Source organism: Lissotriton vulgaris, chromosome 5 (genome assembly GCF_964263255.1).
Source record: "Lissotriton vulgaris chromosome 5, aLisVul1.2, whole genome shotgun sequence".
NCBI classification, from domain to species: domain Eukaryota; kingdom Metazoa; phylum Chordata; class Amphibia; order Caudata; family Salamandridae; genus Lissotriton; species Lissotriton vulgaris.
This window is the reverse complement of record NC_141693.1, coordinates 462161412-462173843: the sequence shown is the minus strand read 5'-3', so window position 1 is coordinate 462173843 and position 12432 is coordinate 462161412.

Below are 12432 nucleotides of genomic sequence, written 5' to 3'. Positions count from 1 at the left end.
GAACCCGGCCGCTGGAGCCCCGGGCAGCAGTGGTGGAGCGGGCCGAATCGAGGGCCCGAATGGAGGCAGCGCAGCCCCAGAAAGCAGAGGAAGGGGTCCTGCACGGTGTAGCTGCACTTCGGCGGCTTGGCGAAGCCGACTGCCCGAGATCGAGATAGGCTGGCCAGCCATTTGGAGGAGCGGTGAGCCCTGGACCCGCCCCCGAGAATACCCGAGCCCGCGGCTGCGGCCTGGACGGGAGGGAGCGGAGGCCCAGAGCACTGGCGAGGCGGAGCTAGCGGAGTGGCTGACCCCGGCGAGAGGTCCTGAGGGGTGCGGTGGCACGTCGGCGACCCAGCGGAACGGTGAGCCTGGACCCGGGATGCGCTGACCAGTCCTCCGGAGGCGAGGGGTGTCCCGGTCCCGGTCCCGCCCCAGTGGCTGCCTGAGACCGCGGCTGCGGCCTAACTTGAGGTGGCCCGATTGGAGGTGGCGCAGCCCCAGGGAGCAGTGAAAGGGGTCCTACAAGGTGTAGCTGCACATCGGCGGCTTGGAGAAGCCGACTGCCTGGAATCGAGGTGGGCTGGCCGGGCACTTGGTGGAGCGGTAGGCCCCGGACCCGCCCCCAAGAATACTCGAGGCCGCGGCTGCGGCCTGGACGGGAGAGAGCGGCGGCCCAGAGTATTGGGGGTGTTCAGGAACAGTGGTGGCTGGTGGGGAAAGTCTCTAACGCCACCGGCCTGGCATTGGCCTGACCAGGGTTGCGATCCACATCGTACGTGTTGCGAGAACACAGGACTGATGGCCAGACAGAAGGGTGGCAAGGGGAGTAGTCGTACACTCCCGGAGATGCTTGGCAAATCCCAGGGAAAAGGAGACAGAACCTCAACACCACCGGGAGGCGCCAGTAGCTCTCACGGGGGAGGCGGTGGGGAGCCCCCCGTCACCAGATCATTCCTGGAGTCCCTTTTCGGAACATTGAGAGAGGACTTTCAGGCGCTAAAACAGGAGGTGGCTGGCGAGGTGCGCGAGATACGCAGAGAGGTGGATGGCCTCGGCGAGAGGGTGGCCACAGTCGAAAGCTCAACACAGAGACAAGATGAAGAGATCACGCACTTGCAGCAGGAAGTGCTCCGCCATAGAGATCAACATATTGACCTACAGTTGCATAATGAAGATTTAGAGAACAGGTCCCGACGGAACAACGTAAGGGTTCGGGGAGTGCCATCCACGGAGGAGAAAACTGGCATAATGGCCTACCTGCAGGAGTTATTCCGTGAGGTCCTAGGTGAAGCGGAGGACTTCCCCATCAGAATAGACAGAGCCCATCGAGTGGGGCCGCGGAGGCGGGCGACAGGGCCCCCTCCAGACGTTCTTGCTTTCCTGCCGGACTATCCACTGAAGGAGCGGATCATGGCTGAAGCGAGGAGGAAGCAGTCGATTGTCTTCCGAGGCCATCCTGTGGCGTTGTACCAGGACCTATCCGTGACCACGCTCCAGAAGCGGAGAACATTTAAGATTGCGACAGATTTTCTGAGACAACATGACACGCCCTACTCATGGGGACACCCTTTTCGCCTCATCTTCCGGTGGAATGGAGAATTGCACCAGCTAAGGTCTCTCCTAGATGTGTGCGAGGTACTGGGGATCACAGCGGAGGAAGAAGACTCCTCCACTCCAAGGAGGAGGGACCCGGCCACCGATGGCTGGCGGCGGGTCTCACGGCGCAGGTCCACAGCCACTCCTCGGAGACCTAGCTCGCCCACCATCAGAGCCGAGATGGCGGATGCCATCCAAACTGTCTCCAGGACCTCGGCGATTGAAGAAGAAGTTGCACTGACCGCATAACCTGGCTCCGGGGGGAGATTGACCACGCATTACTGTTGAAGCAGGCTCGGGGGGGGGACTGGGAGTGGGGGCGGAGGAGGAATGCTTGTGGCAGGTCGCCCACGTAAGTACTTTACCACAGGCTTGTCCGATAAGGGCAGGACTGGGACTATCGAGACTGGAGGTCGTTGGTGAGGGGTGGGAAATGGGAGTGTGGGGAAAGTTAGGGGTTTGTGTTGGGGTAAGGGGGGGGAGAAGTTGTGGAGTTGGGAGTCCGGGGGACCTGGGGGGGGGGGGGGAAGTTGGGGATGGATCTGTCCGGTGCTTTAATTGGGGACATTTTGCAATGCCAGAGCGCGCAGGTACACTCGATTGCTGGTTTGACACTTCCGGTTGTGGTCCGGCTGCTGAGGCGAGGGGACTCTGATTTGACATGACGGGACTGAAAGTGGTGACCCTGAATGTGAAGGGATTGAACAACCCTACGAAACGTAGAGCAATTCTCTCCTTGTTAGAAGGTTCCCAAACTGACATTTGTCTGCTTCAGGAAACACACCTGCTAGCCAGTGACTGCCATAGGCTGCGATCCCGCTCCTTCCCCACGCAGTTCTTCTCCTCCAACACCACGAAAACGGCTGGGGTGGCTATACTAGTGGCCAAGTCCTTTAGAGGGGAGGTCCTACACAAACTTGTTGAGCAGAAGGGGAGGCTGCTGGCTTATAGGTTTAAATTGGGCACCCTGCAGTTCACCATAGGCTCAATTTATAGCCCCAACGAACAACAGGACCGATTCCTCCACAATGCTTTAATTGACATCACTGCGTCACCTGATAGGCACATCATTTTAGGGGGGGACCTGAACTTGGTGTTTGACTCCTCTATAGATAGGTCTGCGCAGCGGTACCCGCAGACGGGGGAATTGTCGAACGCAGTGAAAAAGCAACTAGTTGACTCGGATTTCCATGACCTCTGGCGGGGACTTCACCCTTTAGATAAGGACTACTCTTACTACTCACACGCACACAAAACATACGCTCGATTGGACTATCTGCTGGTCTCTGGCCCGGTTCGGGACATGGCCACTGCCTCTGAGGTAGGGGTCATTTCTCTGTCGGATCATGCCCCGGTCTCGGGGACTTTCCTCCCCCAGCCGAGCTCGGCGCGACGTGGGGTCTGGCGACTTCGGGATACCCTCCTACACAAGAAGGCGGTGGTGCAGCACATAACAGACTCTGTGCGAGAATTTCAACTACATAATTCCAACACTGATACCGCATTGGCGACCCAATGGGGAGCTCTTAAAGCGGTCTTCAGAGGTAACTTCATAGCCATTTCGTCGGCTGAAAACAAAGAGAGAAAGGTCAAGCGGGAAGAGCTCACGCAGAAGGTTAGGGAGCTGGAGCAGGTACACCGTTCCACTGGGGCTCCCAGAATATGGAAGCAACTAAAGGCGGCGAGGAAACTCCTTTCTGCTCTGTATTTAGATAGAGCGGAGTATGCAGCGCTACGGTTGAAACACGCCTACTACACAGGGGGGGATCGCTGCGGCCGGTTGTTGGCAGCTAAGCTCAGGGTAGCACACCAGGCCCATAGGGTAAAAGAAATAGCGGGGGTAGGAGGGCGTCCAGTCACCGAGGACATCGACATAGCTGAGTGCTTCCGCAAATTCTACTCGGAGCTTTACGCGGGGGATGACCCGGGAATAGATGAACCAGATGAGTACCTGGACTCGGTGGCGCTTCAGTCCCTGGCCCCGGTGCAGACCGAATACCTGGAACGGGAGATACGAGTGAAGGAGGTTGTCACGGCAATCTCTAGACTGAAGCTCAGGAAAGCCCCTGGCCCGGACGGCTACACCTCTCTTTTTTACAAGACGTTTTGCACAATCCTAGCGCCGGTACTGACCAACCGGTTTAACTCATTTGCTTGCCCTGGAGCCATCCCGCCGGATCTCCTGCAGGCGACTGTATCAGTTATACCTAAACCGGGGAAGGATAGGACCCAATGTAGCTCGTACAGACCAATCTCCCTGCTAAATGTCGATCTTAAAATATATACAGGGATCCTGGCAGCGAGATTAGCACAGTATCTACCTGGGCTGATTGAATCGGACCAATCCGGCTTTGTGCCTGGTAGGCAAACAGTGGACAATACTAAAAGATTGGTGCACATACTGGAGAAAGCCTCGCGGATCCCGGGGGAGGGGATGCTGCTTTCGGTTGACGCCGAAAAGGCGTTCGACCGGGTGCATTGGCCGTATTTGGAGCAAGTGATGGCGCGGATGGGCATAGGGGAGAAATTCAGGACCATGGTGTTTAACTGTTACAAGCACCCATCGGCAGCGGTACGAGTCAATGGCTGCGGTTCGCGGCCCTTTGATATTGGGCGTGGCACGAGGCAGGGGTGCCCATTGTCTCCCCTTCTTTTTGCTCTCTATATGGAGCCCTTCGCCCAACGAGTACGGCAGCACCCGGATGCAATCGGGGTACGGATGGGAGGGTACATTCACACGGTCAGCCTATACGCGGATGATGTCATATTTACTCTAGAGGACCCGAGGCGAGCCTTACCCGCATGTATGGGGGAGCTCGATGCCTTTGCGAGAGTAGCTGGGTTTCGAATGAATGTAGGGAAATCTGTAGCATTGGACATCTCCCTGACGATCGAGACGAGACAGGCCCTGCAGGGACGTTTCCCGCTCCAATGGTCGCGGCGCCACGTGCCGCACCTGGGTATCCTGCTAGCTCCCACGTTGCAGGAGATGGTGGTGGCTAACTACGAAGGACTAGGCAAGAAAGTCAGGAAGGAACTGGGGAGATGGGGCAAGGGGACGATTTCCTGGCTGGGTCGCATAGCGGCGATCAAGATGACGGTCCTGCCCCAAATCCTGTACTTGTTTCGGGCGCTCCCGCTGCAGCCCCCTCGGGGCTGGATCCGACAGATGCAGACCGACCTGTCCCGATTTATCTGGCAGGGCCGCAAGCCCCGAATGAGGAGGGCTTTGACAACTCTAGCGCCAGAGGCGGGTGGACTAGGGGTTCCTGACCTTCTAAAATACTATCAGGCGTCACAGCTAAGGTACCTGGTGGAATGGAGCAGGTGGGAGTCTGACAAGCACTGGCTCTTCCAGGATCAGGCGCTGGCGGGAAGACCCCTGCAGGAAATACCATTCCTGCGCAGGACGCACCGTCCACCGAACCTTTATGCATCCTACATCACGAGGGAGCCGTTGCGGATTTGGGACGCCACTAACATACCTTTTGGCCTCACCACGTTCCCCTCTCCTTTTACGCCCATAGTAGACAACCCGGACTTTACGCCGGGGACGGAACACGGAGCCTATACACACTGGCGAGGGAAGGGTTGTAGAGCACTCTTTCATGTGTATGGTGAGGATGGGGTCCTCTCCTTTGAGGCTCTCAAGGAAACTTACCAGCTGATGGAGACAGACAGGATGAAGTACTGGCAGGTCCGACACTGGGCTCTGCAGCCGCAAGTGCGGGAATCAGCAGACAGGAACCTGCTGCCTTATGAAAGATGGCTAGCGACGCGCAAGGCAGACGCCAAACTGATATCTGACCTGTATAAAATGCTGCAACCACCGCCTTCTCATTTGTATAACCCCGGTAGAGAGAGGTGGAACAAGGAGCTGGGGAGAATACTTAGTCACAAGGAGTGGGAGCAAGTCTCGTACAGGGCACGACATTCCGCATATCATGTAGGGCTCACGGAAACCTTCACCAAGGTTTCTACATATTGGTACCACACTCCGGAACGCCTCCATGAAATGAACCGACTCCTAGACACTGCATGTTGGCGTAATTGCGGGCACGTTGGCACACTGACACACACTTTATGGGACTGTCCCCTGCTACAGGATTATTGGAAGGAGGTGATTGACGAGATAGATGCATGTTTCGAGATAGAGTTGCCCCGCTTCCCGGCTTACATTCTGCTGGGTCTCCCCAATGATCTAATGTATCCATTGAAATCTCGACGGGGGAGACACATTGACATTGCGCTAGGCTCAGCGATACAGAATATTTTGATACACTGGCGTACACCCACTGTCCCCTCGATCACAGGTTGGCTTCATAGGCTGTGGCATGTTCTTGGCATGGAAAAAATGTCACTTACACTGGCAGGAGACGCAGATCAATTCCAGGAGCTGTGGCTACCCTTCCATACACTACTAGCAACCGAATTCAAGGAGATTACTTGCCCGAGATACCTGAGGCTGCTGAGACTCACTCCTCCCATACAATGAGAGATTGGGGGAAGAATTCAGGACTGCACACCGGACACGGGAGGGCAGGTGGATGAGAGTGGCGAGTGTTGGCGTTCTACTGAGTGTAGCACCGGACAGAGGGTGGGTAGGGAAGGGTGGGCGAGGGGTTGTTGGGATTGTTTCTTTAGTTGAAAGTGAGGTACGGCGGGGCTGCTATTCGCTAGCGGTCCATTGCTTGGACACATTACATGAGCGGGATGCCCAGGGCGGCTTTGCAAAGGCTGAGACTGTTGGACTTTACAGGTAGCGGCTAGCCCAGGAGGAGGCGTTGAATTCTTTAGGCAATGATTGCTTCTTCCTGCGTGACTCTTATGCCTTCACTGTTGTACCACTGTCTTTAATAAAATACTTTAAACATAAACACGCAGGTGGATTTGACAGAGGGGGGGGGAACACCCTCTAGGCAAGCAGGAGTCCCATATACAAGTGCAAGTGTATGTGCAAGTGAGCAGGAAGCAGAACACAATGGTCAGCAAAGGAAAATATTCATGCAGCAAAGTGCAGCCACTGGTGTTATCATAAACACAGTAAACGCGCTAACTACAGTAAATACAGTAAATGTAGTAGCTAACCCAAGCAGTGGTGCTATTCCTAAGGAAAATGTTAAAATGAAGTCTTTTAAACCGAGTAGTTCTGTCTCATTACCAGAGTCTAGGAGGACAAAACAGGAAAGAAATATAAATATCATCAGACAATCATCTGCCACAGGGCCGCTTAGCAATGATGATGACAAGGAGGAAGAGGAGGATGATGAAACGGATCTAAGTTCCACCTCACCTGCAGAGTCAGAGCATTCTTCATTGAGTGATTCCGAAGAATCAGACACCTACTCCTCAGGATTAGAGACGGAGCAGAACACTGCTTTAAAAAGAAACCCGAATTGGAGGCAAAGGCCAAGTTGCGAGGTCTAAAGATTCAGTATTCGCTGCTATACCCGGCTCGCCTCCGGGTGGTCTTCAACTCAAAGACTCTCTTCTTCGATACACCAGAGGCCGTCTTCAATTGGACTGATGAAACTGTCAGGATTCGCCCGCACGTCCAGCCGGGGTTGCACTCCGGGTCGCCCCGTGGCTCCTCGCCGGACCGGAGCGACCCGCCTGCCAAGGGGAAACGCCATCGCAAATCCCGCTCCCGACGGAGGTCCCTGTCCCGGGATCCCTTGCTGGGGGACACACAACCAGACACCGAATAGCCTGGCGAAGACTCAGGATTGTCGCAGGCCGGGGCTACCTACTGGCGGCCTCTCGTCGATATCCCTACCCCGTGGCTGCTGAACTCTGGCCGATGGAGCAGCCGTTGACTGGTGCAGTATTGACTCCTTTCCTGGTGGGGGTGTGGACGCTTGCGGTCTGACACCCCTTGGTTTGTGGTGCCTTACTACTGATGTTGCTGTTTCCCTGGAGTGGGTTCGGGGTGCACTTTATGGGCTGCCTCCTCCGGATGGGGTTGGGGGGTGGTTCTGGGAGTGTGCCTGGTTGGTTTTAAGGGGGGTCTAGTTGGGATCCATTGGTATGACTGGCTTTAGACGCTGTGTTTTGGGTCTGAAGTACCGTATACCGCGACAGATGCTTCATTGTTTATTGAGGTATTGGGGTGGGGGAGGGGGGTTCTGGGGTGCTTGGTTGTTGGGGGGTCGGGTTGGGACTAGTGGGGTGGCGGGGGTTGGGAATGTGTTCTGTGGATGCACGTGTTTCGTATGCTGTCGGCGGCTGGTGGGCTGGGAGTTTGGGTTGGGTTGCGGGGATTGTGGACACGGACCCATTGGGACAATGGCTGACGCCCCACGACTTGTGCCATCTACTGCTCTCATGCGTGTACTGAGTTGGAATGTCCGGGGGCTCCTGGACAAGATCAAACGGGGGGCTGTGCTCCGCTGGGCAAAAAGGGACCTGGCTGACGTGCTCCTCCTCCAGGAAACGCACATGCTGGGTACGAAGGCTCTGAGCCTACAGAGGTTTGGCTTCCACCAGGTGTTTCATGCAGGGTTTGCCAGGGGCTCGAGGGGGGTGGCCATCCTGGTTCATAAACGACTAGCTTATACCCATGAGCGTCAGTGGCTCGATCCGCAGGGCCGGTTTGTGTTTGTGCAAGGGTGCCCCCCGTCACCAGATCATTCCTGGAGTCCCTTTTCGGAACATTGAGAGAGGACTTTCAGGCGCTAAAACAGGAGGTGGCTGGCGAGGTGCGCGAGATACGCAGAGAGGTGGATGGCCTCGGCGAGAGGGTGGCCACAGTCGAAAGCTCAACACAGAGACAAGATGAAGAGATCACGCACTTGCAGCAGGAAGTGCTCCGCCATAGAGATCAACATATTGACCTACAGTTGCATAATGAAGATTTAGAGAACAGGTCCCGACGGAACAACGTAAGGGTTCGGGGAGTGCCATCCACGGAGGAGAACACTGGCATAATGGCCTACCTGCAGGAGTTATTCCGTGAGGTCCTAGGTGAAGCGGAGGACTTCCCCATCAGAATAGACAGAGCCCATCGAGTGGGGCCGCGGAGGCGGGCGACAGGGCCCCCTCCAGACGTTCTTGCTTTCCTGCCGGACTATCCACTGAAGGAGCGGATCATGGCTGAAGCGAGGAGGAAGCAGTCGATTGTCTTCCGAGGCCATCCTGTGGCGTTGTACCAGGACCTATCCGCGACCACGCTCCAGAAGCGGAGAACATTTAAGATTGCGACAGATTTTCTGAGACAACATGACACGCCCTACTCATGGGGACACCCTTTTCGCCTCATCTTCCGGTGGAATGGAGAATTGCACCAGCTAAGGTCTCTCCTAGATGTGTGCGAGGTACTGGGGATCACAGCGGAGGAAGAAGACTCCTCCACTCCAAGGAGGAGGGACCCGGCCACCGATGGCTGGCGGCGGGTCTCACGGCGCAGGTCCACAGCCACTCCTCGGAGACCTAGCTCGCCCACCATCAGAGCCGAGATGGCGGATGCCATCCAAACTGTCTCCAGGACCTCGGCGATTGAAGAAGAAGTTGCACTGACCGCATAACCTGGCTCCGGGGGGAGATTGACCACGCATTACTGTTGAAGCAGGCTCGGGGGGGGGACTGGGAGTGGGGGCGGAGGAGGAATGCTTGTGGCAGGTCGCCCACGTAAGTACTTTACCACAGGCTTGTCCGATAAGGGCAGGACTGGGACTATCGAGACTGGAGGTCGTTGGTGAGGGGTGGGAAATGGGAGTGTGGGGAAAGTTAGGGGTTTGTGTTGGGGTAAGGGGGGGGAGAAGTTGTGGAGTTGGGAGTCCGGGGGACCTGGGGGGGGGGGGAAGTTGGGGATGGATCTGTCCGGTGCTTTAATTGGGGACATTTTGCAATGCCAGAGCGCGCAGGTACACTCGATTGCTGGTTTGACACTTCCGGTTGTGGTCCGGCTGCTGAGGCGAGGGGACTCTGATTTGACATGACGGGACTGAAAGTGGTGACCCTGAATGTGAAGGGATTGAACAACCCTACGAAACGTAGAGCAATTCTCTCCTTGTTAGAAGGTTCCCAAACTGACATTTGTCTGCTTCAGGAAACACACCTGCTAGCCAGTGACTGCCATAGGCTGCGATCCCGCTCCTTCCCCACGCAGTTCTTCTCCTCCAACACCACGAAAACGGCTGGGGTGGCTATACTAGTGGCCAAGTCCTTTAGAGGGGAGGTCCTACACAAACTTGTTGAGCAGAAGGGGAGGCTGCTGGCTTATAGGTTTAAATTGGGCACCCTGCAGTTCACCATAGGCTCAATTTATAGCCCCAACGAACAACAGGACCGATTCCTCCACAATGCTTTAATTGACATCACTGCGTCACCTGATAGGCACATCATTTTAGGGGGGGACCTGAACTTGGTGTTTGACTCCTCTATAGATAGGTCTGCGCAGCGGTACCCGCAGACGGGGGAATTGTCGAACGCAGTGAAAAAGCAACTAGTTGACTCGGATTTCCATGACCTCTGGCGGGGACTTCACCCTTTAGATAAGGACTACTCTTACTACTCACACGCACACAAAACATACGCTCGATTGGACTATCTGCTGGTCTCTGGCCCGGTTCGGGACATGGCCACTGCCTCTGAGGTAGGGGTCATTTCTCTGTCGGATCATGCCCCGGTCTCGGGGACTTTCCTCCCCCAGCCGAGCTCGGCGCGACGTGGGGTCTGGCGACTTCGGGATACCCTCCTACACAAGAAGGCGGTGGTGCAGCACATAACAGACTCTGTGCGAGAATTTCAACTACATAATTCCAACACTGATACCGCATTGGCGACCCAATGGGGAGCTCTTAAAGCGGTCTTCAGAGGTAACTTCATAGCCATTTCGTCGGCTGAAAACAAAGAGAGAAAGGTCAAGCGGGAAGAGCTCACGCAGAAGGTTAGGGAGCTGGAGCAGGTACACCGTTCCACTGGGGCTCCCAGAATATGGAAGCAACTAAAGGCGGCGAGGAAACTCCTTTCTGCTCTGTATTTAGATAGAGCGGAGTATGCAGCGCTACGGTTGAAACACGCCTACTACACAGGGGGGGATCGCTGCGGCCGGTTGTTGGCAGCTAAGCTCAGGGTAGCACACCAGGCCCATAGGGTAAAAGAAATAGCGGGGGTAGGAGGGCGTCCAGTCACCGAGGACATCGACATAGCTGAGTGCTTCCGCAAATTCTACTCGGAGCTTTACGCGGGGGATGACCCGGGAATAGATGAACCAGATGAGTACCTGGACTCGGTGGCGCTTCAGTCCCTGGCCCCGGTGCAGACCGAATACCTGGAACGGGAGATACGAGTGGAGGAGGTTGTCACGGCAATCTCTAGACTGAAGCTCGGGAAAGCCCCTGGCCCGGACGGCTACACCTCTCTTTTTTACAAGACGTTTTGCACAATCCTAGCGCCGGTACTGACCAACCGGTTTAACTCATTTGCTTGCCCTGGAGCCATCCCGCCGGATCTCCTGCAGGCGACTGTATCAGTTATACCTAAACCGGGGAAGGATAGGACCCAATGTAGCTCGTACAGACCAATCTCCCTGCTAAATGTCGATCTTAAAATATATACAGGGATCCTGGCAGCGAGATTAGCACAGTATCTACCTGGGCTGATTGAATCGGACCAATCCGGCTTTGTGCCTGGTAGGCAAACAGTGGACAATACTAAAAGATTGGTGCACATACTGGAGAAAGCCTCGCGGATCCCGGGGGAGGGGATGCTGCTTTCGGTTGACGCCGAAAAGGCGTTCGACCGGGTGCATTGGCCGTATTTGGAGCAAGTGATGGCGCGGATGGGCATAGGGGAGAAATTCAGGACCATGGTGTTTAACTGTTACAAGCACCCATCGGCAGCGGTACGAGTCAATGGCTGCGGTTCGCGGCCCTTTGATATTGGGCGTGGCACGAGGCAGGGGTGCCCATTGTCTCCCCTTCTTTTTGCTCTCTATATGGAGCCCTTCGCCCAACGAGTACGGCAGCACCCGGATGCAATCGGGGTACGGATGGGAGGGTACATTCACACGGTCAGCCTATACGCGGATGATGTCATATTTACTCTAGAGGACCCGAGGCGAGCCTTACCCGCATGTATGGGGGAGCTCGATGCCTTTGCGAGAGTAGCTGGGTTTCGAATGAATGTAGGGAAATCTGTAGCATTGGACATCTCCCTGACGATCGAGACGAGACAGGCCCTGCAGGGACGTTTCCCGCTCCAATGGTCGCGGCGCCACGTGCCGCACCTGGGTATCCTGCTAGCTCCCACGTTGCAGGAGATGGTGGTGGCTAACTATGAAGGACTAGGCAAGAAAGTCAGGAAGGAACTGGGGAGATGGGGCAAGGGGACGATTTCCTGGCTGGGTCGCATAGCGGCGATCAAGATGACGGTCCTGCCCCAAATCCTGTACTTGTTTCGGGCGCTCCCGCTGCAGCCCCCTCGGGGCTGGATCCGACAGATGCAGACCGACCTGTCCCGATTTATCTGGCAGGGCCGCAAGCCCCGAATGAGGAGGGCTTTGACAACTCTAGCGCCAGAGGCGGGTGGACTAGGGGTTCCTGACCTTCTAAAATACTATCAGGCGTCACAGCTAAGGTACCTGGTGGAATGGAGCAGGTGGGAGTCTGACAAGCACTGGCTCTTCCAGGATCAGGCGCTGGCGGGAAGACCCCTGCAGGAAATACCATTCCTGCGCAGGACGCACCGTCCACCGAACCTTTATGCATCCTACATCACGAGGGAGCCGTTGCGGATTTGGGACGCCACTAACATACCTTTTGGCCTCACCACGTTCCCCTCTCCTTTTACGCCCATAGTAGACAACCCGGACTTTACGCCGGGGACGGAACACGGAGCCTATACACACTGGCG